Consider the following 10,250-nt stretch of genomic DNA (forward strand, 5'->3'; position numbering starts at 1 on the left):
TCTTGATATGTTTACATCTTTGAACATCGAGCAACATGCTGGATTTGATGAAATATAGGATCACGTGGTCAATAATAGGAGCCAAATTTTCTCGACGGTCTAAGTGGCATGGGGAAACTTATCTGTATAAGTGTTATAGGGCCAAGCCCTTGCTAGTGATCTTTTCACTGTTGGAGGAGGGAAAAGGAGAAATCAAGGGGAAAAACACAAAGAGGAAACACTCAAGACAAAGATCCAATCACGCATCCACTAAATCCACATACACATATGAAGATCCAAGATCCAACAAACGTAGGACAAATAAGTAGCTAGTTCATCCCAATCTCAAGGAGAGACGGGCCTTGTATCCAAGATGAATCTTCCCTTAGACTGGCCTTGAATCCTAAGGGATCTTCTCACATGGAGGCCTTGATGGGTAGATAGGAGAAAATCTCTCAAGATCTCATAATATGATTTGCTAACCCTAGTTCGTCCAAGTGAAGGGGTATTTATATTCTAGGGGTAGAGAGGGGGATACATGGGTCAAAACCCGAGTGTCTGTGCACATGCAGTGTTGGACGTCTGACGATTGTCGGTTGCCCGGAGGGCTCCGGACTTTCGACGATTTGGCTCTGGACGAACAACGTCGGGTTTTCGGAGGACGATGGTCGTCCGAGGGCTTGGGGAGGACTGGGTGTCTGGTGGTCGTCGGAATTCCAATGTTTTGCTTCTGCACTCCGAGGATCGGATTTGCGGAGATGGCCGGTCGTTCGGGCATTGGAGTGTGTCGGACGTCCGCTGTGCTATTGGTTGTCCGCCCTTTGTAGAGTTCCTCGGTTGCGGTCTTTTTGGCTGGAGGTTCTGCTTCATGTAGGAAGTCTGGTGTGCCGTCGGACGTCTGGATCCTGTAGCGAGCCGGCAGCTCCTCCTCTTGCTTCTCACACTCCGTTTCCTAGTCGTCTTGTACATAGCTCATAGCTTCTCCATGGCTTCCCGATGAGTGATATTTTTACACTCATTTCACCTTTGTTGAAATCGAGATATTTCAATTAAAAAGAGATATCCGCTCCGATATTGGTACACATGACTAATAAATGCAAAGGATTACACAAACCGTCTCTTTGATGTGTTTCCACAGGAAATGGGCTAAAAAGGGAAGAAGTCACGTGTCGAAATGGAATGGAAGGAAGAAGGAATCAACAGGAGGCGTCTGCGCGAAGATAGCACAAAAGTCGGCGTTCCATAGCGCCCATATGATGGCCCGTATGGCATGAATTCCGAGGCAGATCGTCCACCTAAGCAACTTTCATGAAAGGGACCCGTCGAAATGTCAACAGAGAGACAAGCACAAAAGCCAGAACCTTTTCATCATCATCATCCGCAAACCTAGCCGCCGCCATCTCCATAGCCATCTCCACCACCACCATAGTGCTCATCCATCCCATTCATACTTGTAATCGTCAATCGCACAAGGCATCCATTGTAAGACATATTGCAATCAATCAATCTCAAGATGTGTTCTTCAATCAATCTCAAGATGTGTTCTTCAATGTTCCATATTGCAAAGCCTAGCCGCCGCCTTCCATAAGTATGCTCAGGTCACCTTGTCGCCTTGTTTATGTTTTTGCGAGGCTTCAAAGCACAAAACATATAAAAATGTCATATCATAATAAGCTGAAAACATTTATCGATCATAACATGTAGATCCTTTTGAGACCTTTTCTACCAACTCAATGCTCAACTGTAACAAAATCATATCAGCAAGAATGTTCTGACCTACGTGCGTATCAGCTTTTGCCAATGCCATATCTTTTTTAACAATATGTGTAAATTAAAATTAATATACATGAGTGAGGCTAAAAAAGTGTCAAGGTCACACAAACATAGTTTCACAAACAAGTCACATACTTGTCGATATATGTCGGTGATATTGTTGAAGGACTATATAAACTAGAGAATGCCCGACGCGTTGCTGCAGAAATTGATTGCAATATATTTCAGTGATTTGATTGTATGAAGCTTACATTATTGAATTAATAATATATGAACTAAAGATAAAAATAAATATTATATATAATTATTGTGTAGTCAGAATTTTTTTTGAACATAAATGGCATAAGGTAATGAAAAACCTTTTTCATGCATATTGAGTGGACCTTTCATGAGGTGGCATGTGTGGTTAGGTGAAAGGTGTGCATGAGATCAACTAATAATGAAAAGCTTTTATCATGCATGTAGTGGTGGGTCTTTGATGAGGTGGCATCATGTTGAGATAAATAGGATAGTGGGGATCAACTTCTTATGTATATAGGATAACTTAATGAATACATTGTAAATATAAGAGTCAATTACACAAAAGGTGGCTGAACTTGGCGAGAAAAGTCAGTTTGGTGCTAAAACTTGCGGCACACATTGAACTGATGAAAGAACTTGGCTTGGTCGTGCATATACGGTGCAAATCGTGTTTGTATACAAACACATTGGTGACTAGGCGCGCCAGCATAGCGTGAGACCCACAGTCAGTGACCGGAAACGTTGGTGAGGGCGTGTGGCCTGCTTTTTTTTGCAAAAAAAGAAACCCACCCGTCAAGAAACAGTAGAAGCAGAAATCTACATGCAGCTAAAAAGAATGCCAGCCACGCTAGTTCGAACGAACAAACTATCGCTAAAAGACAGCAACGCTAGCCACCCCACGAAGTCAAGCTGATTGTATGCATAGGATAGCTATATGTAATGGCCTATAGGCGAACACGCACATGAGGCTTAAATGAGCTAAAGCCACCTCGACCAATTTTTAACATGATAGTTTGTTAAATTCGTACCCAAAAAACCCTACTATTTTAATTCATAATTATTATTTAGCTATGTAAATATTCTTTTCCAAATAATAAATTAATATTTTCTAGAATTACTTGAAAATTATTTTAAATAATAATATTTCTTGTAAGGGAAATACATGTTGTTTTTGTGAATGCATGAATATACCCTAATATTCATTAATACATGAATATTTTGATGAATACATAATAATAAATTATAATTCACTAACATTATCTTAGTTCTGTAAACATTGCCAAATAATATATGAATATTTTTAGGATTACATGTAGATTGTTTAAATAAGAATACTTTATTTGTATGTATATTAATTTTAATTTACATATATTGAAATAATATGTGAATATTTATAAATATTTTTTTGTATGTATATGACTTATTATTTTAAATTATAATATACTTATTTTAACTAAATTATAAGTATATTTATAATTTACATGAACATATTTTTAGAATTACATGATTTTTTATAGAATTCTAAGAAATGTAAAAAATAAACATGTGAAAAATAGGCGGCGGTTACTGCAACCCATTAAAGCTTACATGTGTGGTTGGTTCTAGGCCATTAGGACTTGCTGGCCCAGTTCTTTCGGCCGATTCTCCCAGAATCTTGAGAATCTACCCTCCACCCAGCTACTCCCAGAATCTTGCATCCATATTTTTTTGATAATCCTAGTTTTTTACATCCTAACTAGGTAAGATTGTAAAAAATACTCCTCCTGTCCCAAAATAAGTGTCACAACTTTGTACTAACATTAGTACAAAGTTGTACTAAAGTTCATACACTTATTTTGAGACGGAGAGAGTATATGGGTTCAAAATTCTGGGAGAAGCTGGAGCAAGCCTCGATTCTCAAGATTCTAAGAGAATCGGCCAAAAGAACTGGGCCGCTATCTGATATGATGTCAATTGGTAGTTGGTCCGTTGGCTAGCCTTACTGGACCGGTAGCATGAGTTCGTGGGTACGAACGGCAACAACGCAAGTTTTTCCATGTTTGTTTGTTGTTTGACGTTCTGTGGTTTTTTAAAGAAAAAACAAATTCGATGTCTTTTTCGTGAGAAAATAAAATTTCAGATTTTTTTTTGTTGCAAAAAACCATGGCACAAGACCTCACCCATGCCATCCAGCCAGTGACAATGGGTCCCCCGCTACGCTGGCATGCCCTGTCAGCACCTTGTGTGTACACAAATGTGATTAGCGGTGTAGATGTACGTCCAAACCAAGTTTTGTCACCGGTTCAATGTATGCCACTCATTTTAGCAACAAGCTGACTTTTCTTGCCAAGTGCAGGCACTTGTGATGCAATTGACTCGAAAAATAATCATCACAGATTGCTTCTATGGCATATTTCCAACAATATTCGCATGTTGAGAGATATACGTTAGTCGAGATCATACTGTTGTGGTGTGAATTTGTTACTATTATTTCAGTGGGATTTGATTGTACAAAACATTAATAGGTGGAAGAGACAGTGGGGGAGGGGAATTTGGGGGTGCATGGACGCGTTCAAGACAAGACAAATAGGTGATGGGGGCTCGTTCACGGTATGAACGACCGGACCGAACGATTCTCCATGCTGAGGTGGCAGGGGGATGTGCCCTAAGATTCGTGCATCATAACCAATGCTCGTCAGGTCGCTCGCATGAAAGACACAAAAAATTAACGTCAGATATATAGCATTTGGGAATATAAAAATAGTAGATAAATCCAACATTCCTAACTCGCATACGTATTTTGCCACTAAAATTTTGAAACCTGTATAAAAGGGAAGAAAATTAATGTTCCTTAATCTATGCTTTTAATGAGGGTTCATACTATGAGAAGATATTAAACAGTTCCAATTTATTGCTTGATGTTAACTGCAAGGGATAGGGATGACTGGCTCTCTATTCTCTCAAATCTCTCTCTCTCTCTATATATACGATCGAGTCATGAGTTGATTGGTAGCAAAATATTTCTCATCGACAGCCAAGTGATTGAGTGCTTGCCTAGCTAGTGTTGTATCAAGTGGGGGTATGGGCAAGCACGCGATTCGCATGCTTGCACTAGCAGCCCTAGTGTCTCTACATCTCGTATGCTCTGCCAGTGTTGCTCAATGTAAGGCATCCAACACATCAATATTTCTGTATCTGCACAATGCTTAGTCTTTGTTCACTGGTTAATGTACTTAGTATAGTTAGTAAGGCCTTTCTCTTTTGCTTCTTGTCTAATCTACTGCGTCGTTTATTTATACTACTCTAAAAGAATTGCATAACAATGATTGACCATTTCTTATTATTCCATGATATACAGGTCGAACCATGAATGGCATGGATAGCAAGAAGATCAATATACCATACGGGCTATGCATTCATGTAGCAGATACCAAACTATGCGGGAGCAATGGGTGCTTCCATTGTTTGACAAATGACGTCCTCTACCCCAGTATGGATAGGTGCACGAGAGCGTGTAAGACATCCTCATCTTTACAAGACGTGCTAGTGGCCATGAGGACGTCCCCTCCTCGTCCTTTACATGCTCCTTAATTTTCCAGCCTAGCTAGTCAAATTGGCTTACATATTTACAAGATTGTCCCAAGAAATAATGTCTGATGTGCGGAAAGGCAGTTATGCAATAAGAGCTGAGTAGTTTGGTTTGGCAAATTGCATTTGAACTTTTACTAGCAGTTGTTGGGAGAGCTACGAAATGGCTCCCGAGCGCACATGCTACCGAAATCTGAGTGCTACAACTTACCTTGGGATCTGCCAGTTAACTTTTCTGCCACATATACGTTTTAGAATACAGAGGTCAATACACCTGCAGGTCTGGGCCATTACTGTACCGAAGTACTCAGTCCCCGCACGTCTCCTCTCTTTAAGTCCGCCCATCGATCTCTCTGTCCTGTGGCTATGGATGACCAGGGGAGGGTTCGCATCTACCCGGTCATGGAGGGTTCGCATCTACCCCGCCTCTCGCGAGGCGTCATGTTCTTGTCTTCCCCAAGCTCCCATACCCAAAGTCGGCTGATTGAGGTGTTGGTCTGGCTATTTCACTGGGATTCTTATGGATAAATGCAGGTTGTGGACCAGCCATGGAGAGGATCCTCTGTTGCAGCATGTAGTGGAATGTTGAGCATTTTTTCTTCTTTTGCACTGGTGTAGGTTATGGTGATAGATACGAAAACATTTAACATCATGCAATTTAATCTTGTAAGTAGTACCTATATCACAGTCAATTTAATTTCCCTTGATGCATTTGGTTAGTACTATTGGGTCTCTTGCAGTTCTTGTTCTGAAGCCTGACTGTCGATGCTAGCATTGATGTTGCATTTCCTCTATTTCTAGCCTAAACTTAAGGTGTTGTTATGGTACTATATTGTAATGGACAACAAAAATATATTATGCAGTACCTAATTGTTCACTGCTAAATTCTAATTGCTCGCATTTTGGTTTTTGAATGCATCTAAATTTTCCAGTGGGGTTTTTGTTACAATATTGTAGGGTGATATGGATGAAGGAAAAGAGGCTAGCAGTGTTTGGCAAAAATGTTCAGGGAGGTATTGGATTGGCCTCTGCGGAAAGCTAAACAATTCAGGGAGGTATTAGATTGGTCTCCACATGTTTCTGTTAGTCCATAGAAGTACAGGTTCATTAGTCCATAGAAGTACTGCATAGTGAAGGTCCCGAAACTTGTGGGTGCTGATGTTTGGGCAAGGGCACATATGCAAATTCATCTGAATCATTTATTGACTCAAGAAAGAGATGCAATAAATGTTTGCAAGAAAAAAGAGTAACAGAAATCCAAATGTTCATATCTCATTTTCCTTCCTTAGCATGCCTCTTACTTTTGGATTAATATGTTGTAGGCTGATAAGAGAAAATGGTCTAGATAGTGGATGCTCAATTATTCGGTAGTTGAATAAAGCAAATTCAGTTGAATAAATTGAGGAGTTCATAATAATTTCATGCAAGCGACTATATTCCCTTTCTCGTGTTAGATTATTATGGTTTTTGATCTGTCATTATCTTAAAACTATTCTGATGTTGTATATCATGACTCGTGCAAATTTTGAATAATATGGAACATGAGACCATTTCTTTGAATGAAGAGTAGCTTTTCTCATGGAAGAGATGAATGGAATGAAAGCCCAAAGGAAGAAAGTGTATTCCAATATGGGCTCAATGGCTGAAACCAGTGATGCACTCTGTCAAAAGGGTCACATTGACGATCAAGGTGTTATTATAAAAGTGGCATCTTGTTAGTTTCGGTTTGAATTTCATCAAGTTTCATATTGACACGTGTTCTTTTTTTAGACTTTGAAGAAGTAGGTTTACTTAAAAAAATGTAATCCCTTGATGAGAATAAAAGAATGATTTAAAAATCTTGTAAGAATGCGAAAGCGTTCCTACGAACATCAAATGATGAATTGTATGCGGCTAATGGAATATGTCAACAGGCCTATGAGAATTGGATTGGAAAAAAAATCTTGTCTTCAAGGGGTGCTTGTAGTGTTCATTTTGTAGTGCGATGTTTAATGCCAAATGGACAAAACCAACATGGTATTATTAGATTATTATTCCCAAGTTTTACACAATCTATAAATCGGAGCCTTATTGTTGTGTTAAAACATGAGAAAGCACAAATACTAAAGCAACTGGAGTGAAAAGCTATGTAGTATTAGTGTGAAACATGACTGATTATGCTGATTAATAGATTGACTTTATGTTAATAAACACATGGATACAAAAAGGAGACACACAACTTATTATTACAGAAAGACGTCACGTAAAAAAAGGAGACACGCAACTTATTATTACAGAAAGACATCACGTAAAAAAATTGCATTACTAATTAAAAAACACGTCCAACTTCCAAAAATAAGACGCGCCTTCTGCCTTTTGAATAAATAAAAGGAAAAAGGATGCGTACAAAAACATTTTCTCATGTTAAAAGGAAGAGCCCACATACCACTTCTCACCTTATCAAAAATCACGTGCATGTCCGCTTGAAGGAAGTAAAAGGACACGTACAGATAAACAGCCCACAAGCCTCATGTTAATAAGAAAGCCTATGCCTGATTGAAAAAGCGATCTCAATCCCCACGTACAAAAAGAAAGCTCTGTAAGAATACACGAATGTACATAAATCTTTCCCTCATAGCTCCTACATATTATCACAACCAAGATTATTAATTTAATATGTGAAATAACCTAATCTGTAAACAAGAAGGAAAATATGTGTTGTCACACATCCACAATATTATATGAAGTTAAAGCATTACCATTCTAAAAAAACTTAAAGAATAAGGAAATTTCATTAGACGAATATCATTGCTTTTCTATATTGGTGTTGGAATATAATTGATTTTTGTGCTAAGGGTTGGAAAAGCTGGATATAAAAAATCAATGTGCATATATATATATATATATATATATATATATATATATATATATATATATATATATAAATCTCTCCCAAATGCCAAATGGATCACATATATCACCGTTTACAAGGTCATTAATTTATATGTGAAATCACCTAATTATAAGACATGTAAAAGTTATGTGTAACTTTCATGCATTAAAAAAAAATCATATATGAATATGAAGGAACATCATTGCTTTTTGTGATAGGGGTCGGCGAGGCAAGCCCTCAGTTTTTCACATAGGGATATTTCACAATTGTACTATCTACTTTGATTATATCTAAACACATTCTCGAGTAATTCAAAAGAAAATATTGGAAGTTGAGGTAGGGCACTGTCCAATGCATTAGGAAGAACTATATTTAAATGGTAAGAGTAGAATTATTATTGCGGTACATATATATACGGACCACGGCGCATAGATAGTGGAAAAATCCATCACTGAATGGAACACATATCTATCACAAGTATATTATCATTAGAAAACACTCAGTACCACTTCTAATAAAAAAATCCAACTCTTTTGATATATACATTATTTTATAAAAAAACTTGCCCATAGTTCATGCCTCTCAATTCAAGTATTGTTGAGTGGTGGTTCTATGTGGTATGTTTCTCGAAACTTTTACAAAGATGTGATATATGCTACAATGTGGATCTATATGTTTAATTTTGTATTTTAGGAAGATATGTACATTGCCATATTGATCGAAAGATAACATATAATTTAGGAAGAGTTGTATTTTTCGATCATTATAGAAAAAGTCCATTCACACCAATGATAGCAGCTTGCAGAACAGGGAAAACAGACACACTCCATCCAAAAATAAAGCTCATACTACATGTAACTTTTCTGATTGTTTGAGTAATTTAGCATTTGTTCAACTGTATGATATCTGGAGTTTAACCTCCTACATTTTACATGATAATAGACTTTTGTTAATAATTATTTATCCCGGTAGTACCTATGCCGTGCAGGCGCACGGGTTGACGACTAGTTATAATTCATAATTATTATTTTACCTATGTTAATATTCTTTTCCAAATAATAAATTAATATTTTCAAGAATTACTTGAATATTATTTTAAATAATAATATTTCTCATAAAATGAATACTTGTTATTTTTTTGAATGCATGAATATAACCTAAAATACATTAATGCATGAATATTTTTATGGATATATAATAATATTTTATATTCACTAATACTATCTTATTTCTGTAAACATTGCCAAATAATATGTGAATATTTTTTAAAATTACATGTACATCATTTTAAATAGAAATATTTTGTTTGTATGTATGTTAATCTTAATTTACATATATTTAAATAATACGTGAATAGATGTAAATGATTTAATTTATTTGTATGTATATGATTTATTATTTTAAATTTTAATATATTTATTTTTAAACAAATTAGATGTATATTTATAATTTACATGAACATATTTTTTAGAATTACATAAAAGCTGTTTTTACAAAATTTACATATTTTTTACCTTTCTTCGAATCCTGTAAGAACAACTTTTATGTAATTCAAAAAAATATGTTCATGTAACCACACAGGTAGCCTTTAATGGCCTGCAGTCACTGCAGACTATTTTTCACATGTTTATTTTTTTACCTTTCTGCGAATTCTGTAAAAACTACTTTTATGTAATTCTAAAAAATATGTTCATGTAAATTATAACTATAAATATAATTTATTTAAAATAATAAACATATACATACAAATAAATGAAATCATTGAAATATATTCACGTATTATTTCAATATATGTAAATTAAAATTAATATATATACAAATAAAGTACTGGACCTGTCGCATGAGTTCGTGGGTTCGAACTACAGCGACGCAAGTTTGTAATGTTTGTAATGTTCGAACCGCAACGGTCATACAAATGTATCCTGATGTTCTGTGGTTTTTTAAAGATATGTGTCATATAAATGCAGCGGTCATACCGTTCGTGCCATCCATCCAGTGACAGTGGGTCCCCTGTATACAAATGTGATTAGCACCGTAG

At 36.4% G+C, this 10,250-nt stretch overlaps 1 long non-coding RNA gene across 1 annotated transcript; it reads left to right on the forward strand.

The window, feature by feature from the left end:
- The first annotated feature begins 4,779 nt into the window (after nucleotides 1-4,779).
- LOC120966036 (uncharacterized) lies at nucleotides 4,780-5,460 on the forward strand. Its single transcript, XR_005759007.3, has 2 exons — nucleotides 4,780-4,915; nucleotides 5,111-5,460. It is a non-coding gene; the product is annotated as an uncharacterized lncRNA (long non-coding RNA).
- The last annotated feature ends 4,790 nt before the right edge of the window (nucleotides 5,461-10,250 follow it).

Source organism: Aegilops tauschii, chromosome 6 (genome assembly GCF_002575655.3).
Source record: "Aegilops tauschii subsp. strangulata cultivar AL8/78 chromosome 6, Aet v6.0, whole genome shotgun sequence".
Taxonomy (NCBI): Eukaryota; Viridiplantae; Streptophyta; class Magnoliopsida; order Poales; family Poaceae; genus Aegilops; species Aegilops tauschii.